This window comes from Callorhinus ursinus, unplaced genomic scaffold (genome assembly GCF_003265705.2).
Source record: "Callorhinus ursinus isolate GAN/ISIS: 27379988/994484 unplaced genomic scaffold, GSC_fseal_2.0 scaffold55, whole genome shotgun sequence".
NCBI lineage: Eukaryota > Metazoa > Chordata > Mammalia > Carnivora > Otariidae > Callorhinus > Callorhinus ursinus.
This window is the reverse complement of record NW_027397117.1, coordinates 5526475-5547454: the sequence shown is the minus strand read 5'-3', so window position 1 is coordinate 5547454 and position 20980 is coordinate 5526475. Positions and strand designations below refer to the sequence as shown.

At 45.3% G+C, this 20980-nt stretch overlaps 1 long non-coding RNA gene across 1 annotated transcript in view; it reads left to right on the top strand.

Annotated features, from left to right (window-relative positions):
* Window positions 1-1685: 1685 nt before the first annotated feature.
* LOC141371077 (uncharacterized) overlaps window positions 1686-20980 on the top strand; it is a 43109-nt gene continuing 23814 nt past the window's right edge. Inside the window, exon 1 of the long non-coding RNA XR_012375703.1 lies at window positions 1686-1767. This is a non-coding gene — a long non-coding RNA (uncharacterized lncRNA). The remainder of the gene's footprint in view (window positions 1768-20980) is intronic.

Genomic DNA, 20980 nt, shown 5'->3' with positions numbered 1-20980 from the left:
TCTAGCCTCCACCTGCTTTGGACGCAGGGAGACCGTGCTGCACCTTCACCCCCATCCACTCTGCATCTTTAGCTCACACCTTGTGGAAAGCATACGTGTGCATGCGGGGTGTTGAGGAAATGTCCTTGATGCTGAGAAGCCCCCATGGGTGTGGACCTGCTTCGCCAAGCACAAGGTGGGGAGAGTGTCTGGACGTCATGCAGACCTTGGTTCTGCTGGAGATGCAGGAAAACCCGAAGGAAGGCGGGGTGGGGGGGCAGTACCGCGGGAGCCTGTTAGAACCCGTCAGGATTCCCGGCTTCTAATTTCTGCTCTGCCACTTGCCAGCCTTCTACCCCGGGGCAAACTGAAGGGCTTCCCAAGCCTCAGTTCCCTCTGCTTTCGAATAGAAATAATACCAAGCTCGGAGGGCTGTTTTCGTGGTTCAGGGAGAGGACACGTGCAAAGCACTTGGCAGATGGCCTGGCCCTGTAGTAGCTGCTCATCACGTGTCCTTCCTCCCTCCTGTCAGGCCTCCCGACCCTACTTCCCTCCCTTCCTTCCTCCCTCCCGCCCCCCCTCCCTGTCCTCCCTCCTCCCTCTCTGCACTCTCTCCCCTCCTCCCTGCCCTCCTCCCTCCCCCTTCCCTCCTCCCTCCCTCCCTGCCCTGCCCGCCCAGGAAACACTGGTGGCAGAGAGACAGAGCTGCTCCTGGCCTTGGACTGCAGACTGCAGGCCAAGGAGCCAACACCCACCCCCTCCGTGTGTCCCCGGGCCCGTCAGGAGAAACCGGCTGAAGGTGGAGAAGCCTGGTGATTTTGCTTGTGCTTGTCTCGGAAAGAGAAAAGACATTCTTTTGATTCTGTTTTCTCTCTCCTTTAAAAAACACCCAGCACCATGCAGCTGAAACAGGAACCTTGTTTGATCTGCTCCTTTATCTTTCTCTGCTGGCTTTTGGGCTGTCTTATTTGGGATCTCAACAGAGGGCAGGAGGGAAAAGCTTCCAGAGCGGTGGAGGAGGGGGGCTATGAAGTGCTCCTCCTTTACAAAGCAGAGCTGGAGTGAGCGTTCTTGGCTCACCAGCTGCGTGGATGAGTGTGCTTAGCTGTTTTTGGCAGCTAGCTCCTGGTTTATTTGGCCCCAGCTGGATCTCTTGATTTCAGCTAAGAAGGGCTGTTACGTCCTCATTTTGTGGGGAAGGGGTACATACGTCTTAGCCTTAGAAACAGCATTTATGCAGCACCTACTATGTGCTTAGCTCTACCCAAAGTAAGCCCCGGGAGAACTAGATGAGCAAAAGTCTAGAATTGTGAGCACCAGAGAAGTTGAGAGCTTTAAGGAGGTAGGACTCTTCTAAATTCCGAAAAGGTCTAGTTCACCCAACACGTGTTGAGCATCTGCGGCGATGTGGTTCTAGCTCCCACCAGCCGAGCGGGGGAGAGAGAGAGCGATGAGGAAGAAATCACAACGTGTAACAGGACAAGTTGTCTAAGAGAAGCACTAAGAAGTTTCTGCGGGAACAGAGTGAGTAGGCCGGAGGAGGCAGAATTCTAGGATATCAGGGGCTGAGGAGAAGGGTGGTCCCGGCAGGGGTGAGAGACTCTTCTCACTGGGCCCAACATTCACCCCGTGATTGCTGGAAGTGGCGGCGGGGCGGGGCTGGGGGGGAGATGGGAGGGGAATAGGAGGCGCCTGGGGGCTGGAGCCTCTGGCTGTTTCCCGTGGTCAGAAGTCTTTCCGTATTTAACAACGGATTCCGTCCTTGGTGGAATGTCAGTCTGCTCTGAGGTGAGAGAGATGACCCCATGGAAACTAGGATGGCTTGGGATGGCCAAAGCGTGGGCTGAGCCTGGGGCTGTGGTAGGAGAAGGGGAAGGAAGCGCGGGCAGAGGATGAATAGCCTTTTATACTCCCCTTAGAGCTTGGACCCTAGCACAGAGCGGTGGGGGGGAGGCGGGGGGGGTGGGGGAGCTGTTGAAAGATTTTAAGCAGGGTGGCATGGGAAGCACCGTATTTTGGATGGATGGCCCTGCGGGTTGGGACAAGGTGGATTAGGGAGGCAGGGAACCCCATCTGGAAGCTTTTCCAGGAATCCTTTTTTTTTTTAATTTTTTTTAAAGATTTTATTTATTCATTTGAGAGAGAGAGAATGAGAGATAGAGAGCACGAGAGGGAAGAGGATCAGAGGGAGAAGCAGACTCCCTGCCGAGCAGGGAGCCCGATGCGGGACTCGATCCCAGGACTCCAGGATCATGACCTGAGCCGAAGGCAGTCGCCTAACCAACGGAGCCACCCAGGCGCCCCTTTTCCAGGAATCCTTGAGAGAAGTGAGAGTTCAAGATAAGGCTGTGCCCATGGGGAGGAGGTGGAGGGTTTCAGATAAATTCACAAGGCCAACTCCTGGCAGACTGGATGTGCAGGGTTCAGGACGAGAAGAAGTCTTTAGGGTGACTCTGGGTTTTGGTGGGAGTGAAAGGTGGCACCAGGCAATGGAATCCAAAAGAAGTGGCTGCAGGGGGGGGCTGGGGGGGGGGGTGGGACAATGGGCCACTTGGAGAGGGGGAAGACTGGGTGAGCAGCCCCCCACTCAGGGAGTCCCGAGAGTAAAGGCACAGGTGTCTATAGGGGATCCTGTTGAAGCCAGTGATGTGAGTAGAGGCCAGAAGGGGGCATAGGTTGGGTGGGTGGCTAGTTGCATCCGTGCCTGGGAGCCAGCAGCAAGGGTTTGGGCTTCACGGCACCAAAGAGTGACAGACTGAAAGGATGTGAAGACTAGACCAGCGTCAATATTGGGCTGGCCGCTGGGTAGGGGCTGGGCTGGAGGAAAGGCTGTTGCAGAGGAAGGCCCAAACGGGAGGCTAGGGTGAGGCCCACTGAGCTCTAGGGATCTGGGGGGCCCTGGGTGTGCAGGGTGGGCAGGTCAGGGGCTGCTGAAAGCAAGGGGTAGTGTAAGCTTGGCGCTCTCATTTCACTGCTTTTTGCTGGTTTATCTTTGGGGTTTGGCAAAAATATTTCATTTGACCCCAGAGTTCTGCTGCTAAAATAAAATTGGAAAACCGCCGGGGTAAGTGAAGAGGGGAGACCTGTAAGGTGAGCGCTGAGACTAAGGGGGGGGGGGGGGTGGCGAGGCAAATGGTGTGAAAACAGTGTGGTTGGGGGCTGTGTTCTAGAGCAGAAAGAAGGTGAGCTGCATTTCTCCTTCAGATTTAAAAACTTGCACTTTGGGTTTGAAGGTCCGAGGTACAAAGGAGTGACGGGAGACTTAATTATATCCTCTCATTTTCTCTGTTCACAAATATTTATTTTGTGCTTTATGTTATGCACTGTGTAGAATACAAAGGCCCAGCCCCTTTCTCTGAAAGACCTTAGTGGTTGTGAGTCCAGGAACAGCTACACCTCAAACACTGGTTAAGCCAAGTGTGGTGAGGACGAATCTAGGTAAGGGCACAGGGGCCCAAGTTCAAGAGATGGGGTGCATCACCTCAAAATGCTGCTGAGCAGAGAATGGCTCAGATAAGGTAGAATGAAGATTCTAGAAACAGAATTCCCAGTGAGGGCTTCATGAGCAGGGGGAATACTCTAGACTGTCTGAGTTTCCAGCCTCTTAGGGAAGAAGAAAGAAAGGCCCGGAAGGAAAGGACCAGAGAGGGGGAGTTGCTGGCTGGTGTCACACAGTGCTCAGGTGTGGGATCTGGTAGGCAAACGAGAACCAAGAAGAGAGTGAGGTTAGTCCATCAAGACAACATGGTGGGGCAGGTAGTAGGATTGAGGGGTAGGAGAGCAGTGTCCAACTTTGGTCCACGTGGGGTATCCTGGAGAAAGCACTTCACTGCCTTGGTTTCCCCAGTTGTGACAAGGGAGTTTCTGCTTCCAGAGTCCATGGTCGATGTAAGGAATTCCATCCACAGTATTGTTCCCCTTTGGGCCCATATACAGCCTCATTTCTCCCTCCTCACCCCAGGCAGCCACTCCTTCTCAGATGGTGTATATGTGTGCGATGAAACCAATTTGTGAGCCCTGGGCTAGGTGATCCAAAAAGGCACTTTCATAAATGACATTTTAGGGTTCTATAACTTACCAACAACTGCAGACCTGGCTCGGGTCAATATGTTCACGAGTCCTGGGAAGTCATTTCCCTCCTTCTCTCTGTGATTGGGGAGATGTCAAACATCCATCCGAGTTTTAAACTCAAGTGCCAGCCCAGCACAAACCTAAGACTTTAGGAGCCTTTTGAGCCTTGAGGTCATGTTTTATGAATTTACTATATCCACCTGCACAGAGAAGCCAATAACTCCCGCCCCAGCTTTATTCACATAGAATTGACCTGTAGCGTGTGTAAGTTTAAAACGTATGTGACGATAACTTGTATATTGTGGAATAATTACCATAGTAGGGTTAGTTAACACCCCCATCATCTCTCATAATTACCATTTCTCTTTTGTGATGAGAACATTTAAGACCTGCTCTCTTAGCAACTTTCAGTGTATAATACAGTATTGTTAACTGCAGTCATCCCCAGAACTTAACCATCTTATAACTGGAAATTTGTACCCTTTTGGAGTGACATTTCCCCATTTACCGCCCCCTTCCCCGCAACTACCATTCTATTGTTACTATGTATTTGTTTATTTTTTTTCTAAATTCACATACAAGTGAGATCTTGTTTGTTTTTCTCTGACTTATTTCACTTAGCATGATGCCCTCAAAGTCCATTCATGCCGTCACAAATGGCAGAATTTCTTTCTTTCTCACGGCTATTTGAATAATATTTTAATATACATATTTGATATACATATGATATATATATATCTCAACCTCTTCTTCATCCATTTATCCACAAATAGACACATAAGATTGTTTCCATATGCTTGTTATTGTGAATAATGTTGCAATGAACATGGAGAGTGCAGATATCTCTTTGAGATTCTGATTTCAATTCCTTTGGGTAAATATCTAGGAGGGGCGATTGCTATATTGTATTATAGTTACAGTTTTATTTTTTTGAGGAACCTGCATATTGTTTTCCCTAGCGGCTGTAGCAATTCACATTCTTACCAACAGTGCATGAACGGTTCTTTTTTCCACAACCTTGCCAACGCTAGTTATCTCTTGTCTTCATGATAATACCCATCCTAGCAGGTGTGAGGCGATATCTCATTGTGGTTTTGATTTGCATTTCCCTGACAATTAGTGATATTGAGCATCTTTCTTATGTACCTGTTGACCATTTGTATTTTTCTTTTGGAAAAATGTCTATCTAGTTTCTCTGCCCATTTTTGAATCACATTGTTTGGTTTTTTTGCTATTGAGTTGTCTGAGCTCCTTATATATTTTGGATATTAACCCCTCATCAGAGATATGGTTTGCAAATATTTTCTCCCATTCAGTAGTTTGCCTTCTCCTTTTGTTGATTGTTTTCTTGGCTGAGGCTTTTTCGTTTGATGTAGTCTCATTTATTTTTGCTTTTGTTGCTTGTGCTTTTGGTGTCCTATCCAAAAAATGTTGCCAAGCCCAATGTCAAGGACCTTTCCCTAGTGGTTTTTTTTTTTTTTTGAGAAGTTTTAAGTCTTTAATTCATTTTGAGTTAATTTTTGTGAGTGGTTTAAGATAAGGGTCCAATGTCATTCTTTTGCATGTGATGATCCAGCTTACTCAGCACTATTTATGGGCCCAGCATGCTTCCGCTACTCAGCACTATTTATGAAGAGACTGTTCTTTCCCCGTTGAGTGTTCTGGGCTCTCTTGTCACGTATTAGTTACCATATATGTAAGACTTCATTTCTGGGCTTTTGATTCTGTTCTATTTGCATGTGTGTCTGTTTTTATACCATTGCTATACTGTTTTGGTCACTATAGCATCATAATAACAGTTTAACGTCAGCAGGTGTGGTGCCTCCAGCTTCATTCTTTCTCAGGATTGCTTTGGCTATTTAGGGTCTTTTGTGGTTCCATATGAATTTCAGGATTATTTTTTTTATTTCTGTAAAAAATGTCATTGGAATCTTGATAGGGATTGTATTAAATCTATAGATGGCCTTGGGTAGTACTGACATTTTAACAATATTGACTTTTCTGATCCATGAACACAGGATAGCTTACCATTTGTTTGTGTGTTCTTCAATTTCTTTCGTCAAAGTCTTACAGATTTCAGTGTCCAGATATTTCACGTCTTGGTTAAATTTATTCCTATTTTGCTGTTTTTTGTTGCTTTTGTCAGTAGGGTTGTTTTCTTCATTTCTTCTTCAGCTATTTCATTGTTGGTGTGTAGAAATACAACTGATTTTTGTATATTGATTTTGTGTCCTATCACTTAACTGAATTTGTTAGTGCCAATAGTCTTTAGCTAATAGAGTCTTTAGGATTTTGTATATTTAAGATCATATCATCTGCAAAAAGAGATGGTTTTACTTCCTTTCCTATTTGGGTGCCTTTTATTTCTTTTTCTTGCCTGATTGCTGAGGCTAGGACTTCCAGTACTATGTTGAATAGGAGTGGTGAGAGTGGACATCTTTGTCTTGTTCCCGATATTAGAGGAAAAGCTTTTAATTGAGTTTGATGTTAGCTGTGGGCTTGTCATATATGGCTTTGATTATGTTGAGGTGCATTCTTTCTGTACCCAATTTGTTGAGAGATTTCATCATGGAAGGATGTCTTTTGTCGAATGCTTTTTTGGCATCTGTTAAGATGATTATATGATTTTTCTCTTTCAGTCTAATGTGATGTTTCACGTTTATTGATTTATGTATGCTGAACCACCCTCACATCCCAAAGATAAACCCCGCTTGCTCATGGTGTATTGTTCTTTCAATGTGCTATTAAATTGGTTTGCCAGTATTTTGTTGAGAATTTTTGCATCTATGCTCATCAAAGATATTGGCCCATAGTTTTCTTTTCTTGTAGTGTCCTTGTCTGGCTTCAGCATCAGGGTAATGCCGGCCTCATAAAATACATCTGGAAGTGTTCAATTTTTGGAAAAGTTTGAGAAGGATTGGCATTAATTTTTCTTTGAACATTTGGTAGAATTCACCTAGGAAACCACTTTGTCCTGAGGTTTTCTTTGTTGGGAGATTTTTAATTACTGATTCAATATCCTTATGGGTCTGTTCATATTTTCTGTTTCTTCATGATTTGGTCTTGGTAGGTTGTATGTTTCTGGAATTTCTCCATTTCTTCTAGGTCATCCAATTTGTTGGTGTAGTATTGTTCATAGTAGTCTCTTATGATCCTTTGTTTCTCTGCAATACCTGGCTCCTCTTTAATTTTTGATTTATTTAGAGTCTTCTCTCTTTTTTTTTTCTTAGACTAGTTAAAGTTCTGTTGATTTTGTTTGTCTTTTCTAAAACGTAAGTTCACACATACAGGAACAAAACATGTCCCAGACTGGGTTAGCATTTTCTCCACCCTGGTCTAGTCCAGCAGCCCATGGTGCAGCAAGCCAAGTAATGGCTTATGTAGTCTGTCTTGGGTGTTTTTCATGAAACTATATGTAGTCAACTTAAATGAATGTCCTTTATTCTGAGACTTTGTTCTTTCTAAATTTAGGGGGTTTAAATATTATTTTGTGAACTGGTGCTAGCTTATTTGTTATTGTTGTTCTTGCTTTGGCAAAGGAAAAAGTTGGCAATTCTATTTTAGCCCCCAAAACCCTTTTAGGAAACTGTTTCAGGGCATGAGATCTAAGTTCAGGGGAGACACAGATTAAGCTCTAGGTATTTTGTGAAGGTATCAGTGGCTGAGACGTAGGCCCCAGAGACACTCTTGAGGCAGTCCCTCTTCTCCACCTTCCCTCCATTCTAGACCCTCTTGCTCTTCCCTACATCAGCTGTCTTGTTCTGGATTCCTCCCTTTTGGCTGATGTGACCTTTGGACCACCTGCTTGGTTCTTGATCCTGCCATCATCCTTGTGTGCTGACCTTCAGAGGTCCTTTTATTCATGTGCTGCTCCTCAGTGGCTACTCCAGGCCTCATCCCAGGCCCCCAAACCCCAGCCCCAGGACCCATGGCCAAACTCCTCATATAGAGCCTCAGAAGTCAGTCTGCTTGTGTATTTCCCAATTTGACAATTTTATATGTTATCGATGAAATTTCCCTCTGGTTTGCATTTTGGTCATTTGGAATGCCTTCCCTGGATACCAGGCATTCCCAAGAGCACTGAAGACAGGAAAGCTATGTCAGTCTTGGACAACCCTGTACAAAAATGTGTCCATGAAGGCATCTAAAGAAAGGGCAGGCTGCCCCCACGGGACATGCACTTACAAATGTAAACACAGTGTGGGCACTGGTGTGTGCCCAGCTGAGGGGAGAGCTGTAATCATGGTCCCTCTTTGCTGTTCATAGTTGTGAGTTTTTAGTTAAGTCACTACAAGGAGATGCCTCATTTTACGGATGAATAACGTGGAGTTTGGGCTGGAGTCTCTCCCTGAGGCTCTTTCTAAGTCTGTAGTCCTCTCATCACAGCTTGGTTTGAGGTCCTCTGTCACCTCTGAGAACTATAGTTGGAGATTGCCGATTCTGATGCCATATAGGATGTAATTACCACCGGATGGGACCTAATGGGTTAACCTCCAGCTTGGGTGACTGCGGCAGAGTCTGAGATGAGGAGAACCTGGCTCTCAAGGACCTTTTATTTCTTACCTACCCCCCCTTCCTTCCCTCCCCCACTGCCCCATGACTCCTTCTTCAGTGGGTGCTGAATTTCGACTGAATTATTCTTGCATCATTTCAGATGTATTGGTTTGTTCTCTTTGAGCAGCTATTGCTCTCGTGGAGGGCTGGGGCTGGGTCTTTTCAAGTGCTGTGCTGGTAAAATGTTTCATAAATGGCTCTCTGGAAAAGAAAAAAGCCCCGGTTGGTAGCATTTACAGATTTCGAGGTGTAAAAAGCCTCCCACCATGGCCAATTTCAAGCTACCAATGGGATGTTAGTGAGGCCAAAAAGAGATGGGCATAGCCAGTAGGTTCTCAGGAACTCCTTGTTCCACAGCACCTCTATGGCGAGGCTGAGCAGGAAAAAAGAGGACAGAGAGAAGGTGCTGCTTACACCCTCCTCTTCAGCCATTTGTTGTTAGCACCTGTGAAAAGAGATCTTTCCCTAGATGACTTTCCATCCTCTATCAGTAGGCAAGTGGTCTTTCTCAAACATACCTGGGATCATGTCACCTTTACAAGTCTTCAGTGGCTCCCCATTGCCTATCAGATGAATTCTAAATGCTTTTGCATGGCATTCAAAGTCCTTGAGGGTCTGATGCCCACCTGCCTTATCAATCCCACCGCCAGCATTCCTTGCTGTGGATTCCATGACCCACCCACTTTACACTTCCAAACCACTCCAAAGATCATGGTTTTAAGCCTCCTGACCTCAATATGTGCGATGGTCTTTGTCTCCCTTGCCTTTCTTCCACCCACCATCTGGAGAAGCCTTACTTACTCCTAAGGGCTCACTACGTGTTGCCTCCTTTATGGAGTCAGCTCTGACATCACTTGGGCCGTTAGACTCTCTCTAAAGTCCTCCTTGCAATCTTTATTTATTTTTAAAAAGATTTTATTTATTTATTTGAGAGATCGAGAGAGAGCAGGGGTAGGGGCAGAGGGAGAAACAGACTCCCTGCTGAGCAGGGAGCCTGATGAGGGACTCAATCCCAGGACCCCGAGATCATGACCTGAGCTGAAGTCAGATGCCCAACTGACTGAGCCACCCAGGCGCTCCTCCTTGCAATCTTTACATAACTCTATTAGAGCATCAATCCCTCTGTATCATATTGTTACATAAATGTTTATCAACTGTGAGCTCTTTGAGGGCAAAGAATATTTCTCATTTGTTTTATCCCTCGCACCCAGTGCTATGCCTGCACATAGAAGGTACGCGATAGCTGCGTGTTAAATCACTAGCCAGAGAGACAATTGGACTTCCCCTCTCATTAGTCTCCCCGTCTCTGATTCAACTGCATAATTAGGAATTGGCAGCAGTTTCAATCCTGCCCTCCCCACCTGGGCTTGAACCAATATTAAAAAGTTATATTTGGTTGACTGTTGTCCTTCTAGGCAGATGAAAGTGGCAAGTCAACCCTTTCTTTCTTATCTACCCCTGCATGTGTCAGAGCATTTGAATATGGTATGTGGGGGTGCTCTGGCTCTCCGGTGACTTCTCTCGATTTAATTAGTCTGACCTTCTGTGATAATCCCCCTCGGATGTTCCTGGCTCCTCCCCCCCCCCCCCCCCCCCCCCCTCCACTCCTGTATATCGTGTTCAGTCTCCTGCCTTCATGAGCACAAGACCAGCTCAGCCTGTAGCATAATTCACCGCTTGCTCTCAAAAATGAACTTTTACTCCAGTGGAGCTGCTCTTGGCATAAAAATTGGCCTGAGAGAGCTAGGAGAGTTTATCTTGGAGCCAGCATGGGGTCTGTTCCTCCAAGTCAAATATTTCTCTTTAAAACTAGAATGAGCTTTAGTGAGGCACTACCAATGGCTTCCTGAAATATTGGTATATCTTTAAACATTAACATTTAGTTACAGTGCTGAAGGCTTTCTGGAGAGTTTTTAAGTCTTACCCTGCTCCTCCTCTGAATAAACAGGGCTTTCCTTTTATTTCGGAGCATGCAATCCCTCTGTTCAAGAAGGGAAATGCATTGAAATAGCTCCATACTAGGTTAATCAAACAGCTATATATTTTCAGTCCATCCTCACAGGATTTTCTAAATGAAGTAAAGAGGCCACTTTAGAAACGATCCAGAAAGTCCAAGTGGTACCCCTGGAGCGTCTGTTCTTTGGGGTGCTAGGAAAATTCTAGGGAGCTTAATGTTCTCCTTCAAACCCCTAGGCCAGGCTACACTGTTATTGTTTTGTCTGTATCCTATTTGTCTTACTATTTTGGAATAAAAACATAGCAGTGTGTGAAGAACTTCCGTCTTTCTCAGCAGGGTAAGAGGGAATGGGGGTAATTTGTAACATGGGTCTATTCAACGCTTTTTGGTATGTACCCTGGACCAGAAATTATTCTATCCACTGGAGATACAGAGATGGGGCATGGCCGCTGCCAACAGGAAATCTACAGCGGAAGAGATGGACACACCAACAGAGAAGTACAATTGAGGCAAATTAATGGGGTATCTGGAACCCAGAGCGGAGGACAGCTAGCTCGTTGAAGAGAACAGGAGAAGTTATCATGGAGTTTCTACAACTGACGCAGGTTGGAAGGAGCACTCACCACACCTCGCGGCATGGGTGGCAGTCTGGGGTGGCTTGAGCACAGGGAACACAGGAGTGGGGCACTGGGGATGAGGCTGGGTCTGTGGGACCACACTCCAAAAGGTTTTTCATGCAGTTCTAAGGAAATTGGATCTATCCTGTTGGCAGTGTAGCTATGGTAGGATTTGAAACAGATAAGGGTATACTCTGGCTTGAATTTTTTAAAAGATAATGGACCATGGACAGTAGTATGGCAGAGAGAGGAGTAGAAGCAAGTTAAGGCTCTAATGATAGATTCAGAAAAATGATTTGGCTCTCAATGAAGTCAGTGGCAGCCGAGAGCGATGGGAGGGAGATGTCTGCCGCTGCTGATTAACATCATCCTGCAGGGGCTCAGAGGGTGACACTGGTGACAGCAACCTCAAACACCATGGCTGCTGAGGAACCTGTGAATCATCGGTGGGGCAGGGGGGAGAATGTGGGAAGCATGGTACAGCAGTGATTCACCTACGGGAGGTGGGAAGAAGTGTTTTAGGGTCAAAGGGCCACGAGATTGTGTGGCAGAACATTTACTACTCCTTAAATATCCACATGCTCACCCACATTTCCCAGTTCCCTTGCTGTTAGGTGGGGCCATGTGACTGGTTCTGGCCAATGACCTATAAGCGGAAGTTAGGTGGGGCCATGCGACTGGCTCTGGCCAATGACCTATAAGCAGAAGTTATCTATGATACTACTAGGATGAAACAAGAGCTAGTTCCTCCCTTGCCACAGTACCTTGGAAACCAGGTCTTCCTGAAATTTGCATGAATAAGCAGTGAATTTTTATTGCTAAGCCACAGAGATTTTAGGGCTCTTTGTTACCACAGCATAACCTATCCTATCCTGACAAAAATGCCTCCCTCTTCCCTAAGGCTGGTCCAGTCTGGGGGAGCTGAGACGAGGCCAGTATCTATGACTGCAGGTTATTTTAGATCCTTTACCACAAGCGTCAGAAGAGTGTTTGGAAGGAACCCCCTGGCAGAACGCTTTGGCTCCCCTTGGCTGGAGAATATGAGAGTTTCCTCAAGCAGACAGCCCCTTGGGAGAAGAAAATGATTATATGGTGAAATGCCAGAGTCCTTCGCGATGCCAGAGAGATTGACAGCAATTCTTAGTACTCCTGGAGTTATGTGTCATCCTGAGAAAGCATAAATGTATTACAAGCCTCCGGGGGCAGGATGAAAGCTTCGCTGGTCATCAATAGTATATGCCTCTTGTCAAGCCTGAGGCAGAAAAAGAAGCCCCAGTGGGAAAGGGGATTCAGAATCATGTGCTGGAGGATGAATGGCTAAGGAACCTGGGGATGTTGGGTCTGGGAGGAAAGAGGACTTGGTGGGGGGCGGGGGAGGTTCCATGATTGGGTCTTTAAAAATTCAACGGCTGTTACGTGAAAGAGAGCAGATTTATTTTCTGGTGGCCCTGCAGGGCAGAGATAGACCAACGCTTGGGCAGTACATGGAGACGGATTCCAGCTCGCTAGAAGGATAAACAGACTTGTTTATCCTTCCTGAGGCAATGGAAAATGGCTTGTTAGGGCTGCCTCAATGGGTGGTGGGTTCCCCATCATTAGAAGTGCTTCATCACAGGCTGGAAAACCCACTTGGTAGAAGTTGCTGTGATAAAGGGAGAAGTGAAGGAGGAGACAGGCCAGGGCTTAAACACCTGCTTGATTTCCATTCCTTCCACTCCAAGGCTGTGTGATCTGGGGCAAGTAAAGTGTCTTTTCTGAACCGGTTGGTTTAATTATGAATAATAATAAGGCCTACCTCTGCTTCACTATAATAAGGTACATGATGTGAAATATATTTACAAGCCGATTTTGAGAAATATTGATAATAACACTGTCTTCCAGCCCCACCCTCACATCTATCGGAACCTTACTCTGGGCCACAGGCACCGTGCTTGGCACATCATCTCATCTGACATGGACAGGAACCATTTGAGACAGATCCTCTCTCTATTTTACACATGAGAAAACAGAGGACTGGAGTGACTTGCCCACGGTCATACAGCTGGACCATGGTTCTGGAGTCTAAACTCTGACTTATTCAGCTTATTAGAGCTCTTCAAGATCAAAATAGAAGATGCATGTGTGGCTACTCTGAAGGTTTTATCTCAAGAATGTTGTTGGATGGACAACTGATCTTGCTGAAATTAACTTTGCTTCTTATATCTTCTTCTGTCATTGTATGCATGCTATTCTGTTGGGTATGGCGGATGTTTTACTGGATATGTCCAGTTACCTTTGGCTACCCAATGAACTATCTCAAAATGTAGTGACTCAAAATGACAATAATTATTTTATTATTATTTCTCATGCTGCTGGAGGTTAGCTGGGTTCAGCTAGGGATCCGTGTTCTAGGATCTTTCATGTGGTTGCAGTCAGATGACAGCTGGGGCTGAAGTAATCTCAAAGCCTTCCTCACCGCATGTCTGTGTGGTGGTGTTGCTGTTGGCTGGGACACCCACATGGCCTGGGTGTCCCCACGGGATGGTGACTCCGTTTCAAGAGTGAGCATCCCAATAGAGCCAGGTGTTTTTTTGGCCTCACCTTGGAAGTCACAGAACATTCCCTCCTCCAGAGTCACAGATGCTCCCAGATTCAAGAGGAGGGACCACAGACTTTCACATCCCAATAGGAGAGGGCCGAGAGGTACATGCGAGGTAGGTGGTATTATTATGGAAATTTGGAGAAAATATAGTCTATCATTGGCTGATAGGATGTGTTAATTCAAGACATTTTCTTGGGTGAATAGTAAATAAAGAGCCAGAAGAGAAAGGGCTAAGGATTTCTACACCATTTCCATTTTGTGCTTGTTTCACTTTAAAGAAAACCATTCCAGTTGGTATCTCTTACAATTTTTTATTAACTGAAGCATTGGCTTTCAACCAGGCCAGTCCCTTCATGGACTATATTCTGTTGCGTATTTATGTATAAAAATGACTATCCCATAGCTTACAAAGGCAACATTAACAGTTACATCGTTTTCTGCCCAAAGATTTTGCTAGAAAGTATACTGTGGACATTTGTTGACTGATTTGAAAAAATTCCTTTATTCTTTTAATACTTAAAATGTGTGTGTGTGTGGGGGGGTGACATTGGTCATGATTTCTCTGGTGGAAAGGAAGTATTTGTAAGAAAACCTAGAGACTGTGGCAGGTTCATATAACACAGCTCTCTCCTTTGGGAAATTGTCCTTAATGTTTACGCCTCGGATGGTCCTACAAGGAGCTGAAGAGGCCTGGATTCTCTTTGACTGAAGTGTATTCTGAGGAAAATATGAAAGATGAAGCCTTGTGCTTGGGTCTTTTAGTTCATTGTCTTGATGGAAAGAATTCTGTCAAGGGAATCTGGGCAAGCAGTTGGGCATCATGTCACCTGCTGTTAAATTTTGACAACTGGGTTTTACATGCCTACCAGGCTATGTGCATCAGAGAAGAAGAAGCAAATGAAAATAAAACTGCAAGTGTGAGACACCATCTTGGTTCTTCAGGGCATCTTAGTGGCTTGCCATGGAACTGCCTTCCCCTTACTTCTGATGTTGTGCAGTCTTCCGCTTCTGGAGCTGACAGTGTTCAGGCTTAGGTTTCCCCTTCTTGTCTCTCCAATCCTGTGGAATCCATGCCGGTGGTGTGCCTCATAAGCACTTTCGGAAGCAGTGCCTTTCGGAATTTACCTCAGTGAATGGGGCATTGAGGAAGAATTGGTTAACTCTGAGTCATGGACTGGAGTGGCACTAGGAGTCCTCAGGATCACTGAGGCAGAGAAAGGGCAGGTGGAAGAAGTGATCTCAGGCTGCATGGAGCGTTGCTGTGTCTACCCAGAGAGAGACTACGTCGTGAAGTCTACACATGTAGATATAAAGCAAGTGGGACTTTTATAAACTAAGGTGGATGTGAACCTCTTACATGCCCGTCAATGAGACCCAAAGAGGGAGAGAGAAGTGAAGGCTGAAGGAGACCAATGCTTTATAAGAAATATTTTAGATTTTTAGAGTGCCAGACTTTTGTGTTTTATAAATTCTAATTTCTCAAACACACATATGTATGTTTCATATGTGCTCACACATATATCCCATACATGTCTCATATATGTTTAAATGTACATGTATACAACTTGAAAACACACACTCATAGTCCACACATAGAAATACATACATACATAGAAATAATAGACACAGATTTGTTTTTGAGGGGAGGGTGTTACTTATATTACCTTCCCTAAAGATCTTTTACTCTACCATAGAATCCCTTAAGACTCACCATTCCTTCTCTCTCTCCCCCTTCCTTCCTTTTTCATCTTATTGTAGAAAATTTCAAACATACACAAAAGTAGAGGGAATAGTGTAATAAACTTTGATAAAGAGCTCCTTTATTTTTTTTTTAAAGATTTTATTTATTTATTTATCAGAGAACAAGAGAGAGAAACAGCATGAGAGGGGAGAGGGTCAGAGGGAGAAGCAGGCTCCCTGCAGAGCAGGGAGCCCGATGCGGGGCTTGATCCCAGGACCCTGGGATCATGACCCGAGCCGAAGGCAGTCGCCCAACCAACTGAGCCACCCAGGTGCCCCAAGAGCTCCTTTAAATACCTGTTCTTTGGAGCATTTACAATAGAGTTCAGCTTACAAAAACATTGCCTAGGAAGTTTGGAAAGACTCCCTTTTGTGTAAAGTGGAGAATAAATATATTTTATAAAATTATTTCCAGGAGGTATGTGCACATGATACAACTATGGAGATTTTCTGACCAATATAAGTCAGAAAATCCAATAGAGTAGCAACACCAGAAAGGCTCCTTCTCTTACACATTTCTTTTTTTAATTTGGCCTTCAAGAGAATCTAAATCTAAGGAGAAACACAGAAAATATTTATTTAGGCCAATGCTTTTGGCCAGTTTTTTACAATGTGTGATATATGAAGCAAGTGACCAGTTATTTCCGTGAAATAATCAAGTGGAAAGATTTTGCTCCCCACCAAATTATCTAAAGGCTTCACAGAATCGACCTTTTAAAGTATGATTTAGACTGCACTCTCACCCCAGTGCTATGTGGCCCAATGAGGAAGGAAGACATACTTGGAGCTGGAGGTTGCACGTTCTGACTGGGGTTAATGGTCATCCAGGGGCCGAGGCAGATTGAGCAGAACCTGCCGTTGGGCCTCCACTTGTGAGGGATCCCAAAGGCAGAAATGAATTCTTGGACTTGGAAATGATGGCCAAGAGTGGACTTGACTCATAGTTGGGGAGCTGAGTGTTCAAAGAGAAGTGCTGCTTTGGAGGGACACCTCTGGTGGCAGGGGGTGGGGAGGGGTAGGAGCTGAGGAGATGAGAAGGATAGATATCAAGAAGGCGGAGGACAGATAGTTCAGGATGAAGTCTGTGAACCAGGTGAAGGTGTGAGGAAGCTGTTCTTAGTGGAACTGTCTCCACAGCAGGCAAGGACCCTGCCAACGTCGAGCCACGGTGAAACAGTGGTCAGTGTCATCTGCATGGCACCATCTTGGGGGACGTAAAGCATGGTTCTCACACTGTTGTATATGAAAGTCCCTGGGGAGCTTTAACACACACAGACACACACACACACACACACACACACACACGCCCACGCCCATGCCCAGGCTGTACTCCAAACATATCAGAGGCATCGGCATTTTAAAAAGTTCCCTAGGTGAGTCCACGGTACAGCCAAGTGAGAAGTAGTAGCATAGAGTGACTGAAGGCACTGGGGTCTGTCCTGCCACCAACACTTACAAGTTATGTGATCTTGGATGAATCACTTAGCACCTCTGAGCTTTAGTTGTGCCGCTAGAACTTGAAGGGCTTGGACTAAATGATCTCATTGGTGGTTTAGATAAATGACCCCAAACTTCTTTGAGAGGGAGGGTCTGTGTTCCCTCCCACTGAATCTGGACTCTGTGACTTCCTGCCCAGGAGAGTATGGTGGAAGTGATCCTGTGCCACCTGCTGGGTCTTGGTCTTAAGAAACTGACAGATCTCCTTTCCGCCTTTGGGGATACTTGTTCTGGAACCCAGCTACCATGCTGAGAGGAAGCTCAGACCACGTGGAGAGGCCGCACATGGGTGTGCCAGCAGAGACAGCCATCTGAGGCGACAGGGGATCTCTAGCATCAACTGCCAGATGTGTGTGTGACGCTGCCTTTGGACGGTACTGATGATCCTCAGCTTTGAGGCACTATCAGCTTTGAATCTTTTTAGCTGATGCCCCAGATAGGCCTCATGGACAGAGACAGGCTGTCCCCACTGCGTCCTGTCCAAATTCCTGACCCACACTGTCCTTGAGCATAATACAATGGGTGCTTTACTTTCTGAAGCTTTGGGGGTGCTTTGTTACACAGCAGTGATAACCAGGACAATCTATCTGCTTTACCATTTAAGGAATGTTAGAGACTGCTAGTTTAACAGAGTCTTTAGGAGGGGTGGACTCTGGAGGAAGACTGACTAGGTTCAAATCCCAGCTCTGTGAGTTAGGGTACATTACTTACCCTTTTTATGCCCGTCTCTATTCCCTCATTAGAAATGGGATACTAATAATAACCTCCCTCATAGGGCTGTCATGTAGATTAAATAATTTAATATATTTAAAGAGTGAAGCCTATGCAAGTGTCTGCAATGATTATAACGATGGTGATAAAGAATTGACTTAGCCTTGATTTATCTGTAATTTGCAAGGTGTTGGAACGAAGCAGGGAGGGGTGGGGTGGGTGGGGTTGCTGCACAAACCGGGCATGACCCGCATTGCATTTGCCCAGCCTTCGTCCCATGTTGCTAGGTACTTCCAGGGACCTACATTGTTCTTAGCTATTCAGCAGGTGTTCAAAGGCACCTTGGAACTGTGTATCATGTCTCCGGACCTGTCACTGTCACATTGCTCAGAAATTGGATTCTGCAGAGTGGAAACATGTGGCTTGTTGGCAAGGCAACTGGTTCAGAGCAGGGACATTTCCAGGCTGAGAGAGCTTGCCTTTGTCAATTGGGTTACAGACCTCATAAAAATCTATTTGTTTGTGTTCTTTTCTGGATGCTCAGAGACATCGGGCCACCTGGAGCCATGAGGGGAGAGCGCTGTCCACAAATGGGTGTCTCCAGCTGCACTCCTTTCTTTGTGCATCTTGGCTGCCAAAGCAAGCCTGCGACCTTCTCAGTGTGGGGAGCACCCAGGCCTGGCGAAGCGGGGACAGTGTGTCTTGGTGCCATGCTGGAGTGGGGAGGGCCCGCAGCCCTGGGTGCCTCAGACTTTTCTATTTTTGCCTTGTGGTAGATGGAGAGATTCAGGAGAGGGTTTGCAGCTCCTGTACTCCAGAGCACGATGTCATCAATTTCCATTTAAAAACGAGGAGGGTAGCCTTCTAAAATATTGAGTTTTGGGTGTGACAAATAGAAATTTATGGCACAAGGGTTAACTACTGAACTGTTCAGATCTGTCAGCAATGCCATCATGAATGAAATGAGAGACTAGGAAAGTTGAAAAAATGTACATGCTTCGGGTGGCAGCATGGGATTTGGTGACTGATGGCAAGTTCTTGGTTTAAGGGCTGGCTCTGCCATTCTCGGCCCCTTGATCTTGAACAAGTTAGTCTTTTTTGGGCCTCCACGTCTATGTAAGAAAGACAAGGGTAATGACATCATATCAGAGCACTGTTGTGAGGGTCAGAAAGGATCAAGTCTGTGCAAAGAACTTTTTAAACCATAAAGCTTGGGGCACCTGGGTGGCTCAGTCAGTTAAGGGTCTGCCTTCGGCTCGGGTCATGATCTCAGGGTCCTGGGATCAAGCACCACATTGGGTTCCTTGCTCAGTGGGGAGCCTGCTTCTCCCTCTCCCTCTGCCTGCCACTCCCCCTACTTGTGGTCTCCCTCTCTCTGTCAAATAAATAAATAAAATCTTTAAAAAAAAAAACCCATAAAGCTTGACAGGTGTCCAGCTACATAGAGTGGGTTGGGATGCCTTCATAAGGGATCCTTACACCTGGTTGTCAAGGTCATATTATGTTCCTTCCTTCCTTCCTTCATTTATTAATTCACTCATTTATTTACTCCACAAATTTATCAAGCATCTGCTGTGTGCCAGGCACTGGACCAGTTGCCGGGAATATAATGAACGAAAAATACCATAACAGGTCCCTGCCTCTTTGAGCTTAATTCTGGCAGATGGAAACACAGATAAAAATAAATAAGTCAAATGTGATATATTCAACAGTGATAATAGAAATAGTGTTATGTAGAAAAATAACACAGGGTAGGGGAATGAGGTCCTATGGGGGTGGGGAAGCCTTTCGTTGTAAATATCACATGGGGGAAGGCACCACAGAAAGGGTGGCATTTGATTAAAGACTTGAAAGAGGCTAGGGAGAGAGCCGTGACTTTACCTGGGGGAAAATCTTTCCAGGCCAAGCAGACAGGACCTGTAAATGCACCTGGTGAGTTTGAGAAAGGGCAAGGAGGGCAGGTAGCCGGAGTGAGGAGAGGGGGGGAAAGAAAAGGGAGTGTGGGCTTGTGGGTTTTGGGGCTAGATCATCCAAGGCCTCATTCCAACACCTTTGGCTTTTTCTCTGAAGGGATGGGAAGCCCATGGAAGGTTTGGAGCAGAGAAAGAATATGATCCTATTTAGTTTTAAAAAATAAAATAAAAAATTTAAAAAAGAGCATTATTGAGATGAAAGTGACATACAGGAAACTACACATATTTAGAGTGCGCAGTTTGACCATTAAAAAGGTTTTAATTATGGTAAAATACTCATAATATAATTTACCATCTTAACCATTTTTACATGTATAGTTCATTAGTGTTAAGACCATTCATGTTGTACGACCAATATCAATTTGCAAAACTAGAACCCTATGCCTATTAAACAACAACTCTCCATTCGCCCCTTCCTCTAGCTGCTGTCAACCAGCATTCCACTTTATGACTATGAACTTGACTATTCTAGGCATCTCATCAAGGTGGAATCACACAGTATTTGTCTTTTTGTCACTGGCTTATTTCACTTGGCATAATGTCCTTAAGGTTCATTCATGTTGTAGCAGGTGTCAGTCATTATAGATTATTTTTTTCTAGAATTTTATATGAATGGAATCATAAGTGTGTACTCTTCTTTTGCCTGATCTCTGTCCCACAGCATAATTACTTTAAGGTTCATCCATGTGATAACAATAGTTCGTTCCTTTTTATTGCTGAGTATTATTCCATTGAATGGGCATACTACTATTTGTTTATTCGGTTTCTCTGGAGCTTTGGGTTGTTTCCAGTTTTTGGCTATTAACAATGAAGCTGCTCTGAACATTCCTGTACAGGTCTTGTGTGGGCATCTACTTTCTGTTCTCTGGGGTAAATACCTAGGAGTGTAATGGTTAGATCATGTGGTGGATACAGGCTTAAATTTTTAAGAAATCATTAAACGCTTTTCCAATGTGGTTGTACCATTTTATACTCCCTTTACCAGTTTGAGAGATCCAGTTGCTCCACATCCTTACCAATATATGGCATGACCAGTTACTTTAATTTTAGTTGTTTCTAATAAGTGGGTAGTAGTAGTCCGTTCAAATCATTGATCCAGTTTTTTATTTTTTAAAGAGTTTGTTTATTTATTTGAGAGAGAAAAAGAGAGAGCATGAGCTGGAGCAGGGGGGAGGAACAGAGGCAGAGGGACAAGCGGACTCCATGCTGAGCATGGAGTCCGATGCGGGGCTTGATCCCATGACCCGAGATCATGACCTGAGCTGAAACCAAGAGCTGCATGCTAAATGAACTGAGCCAC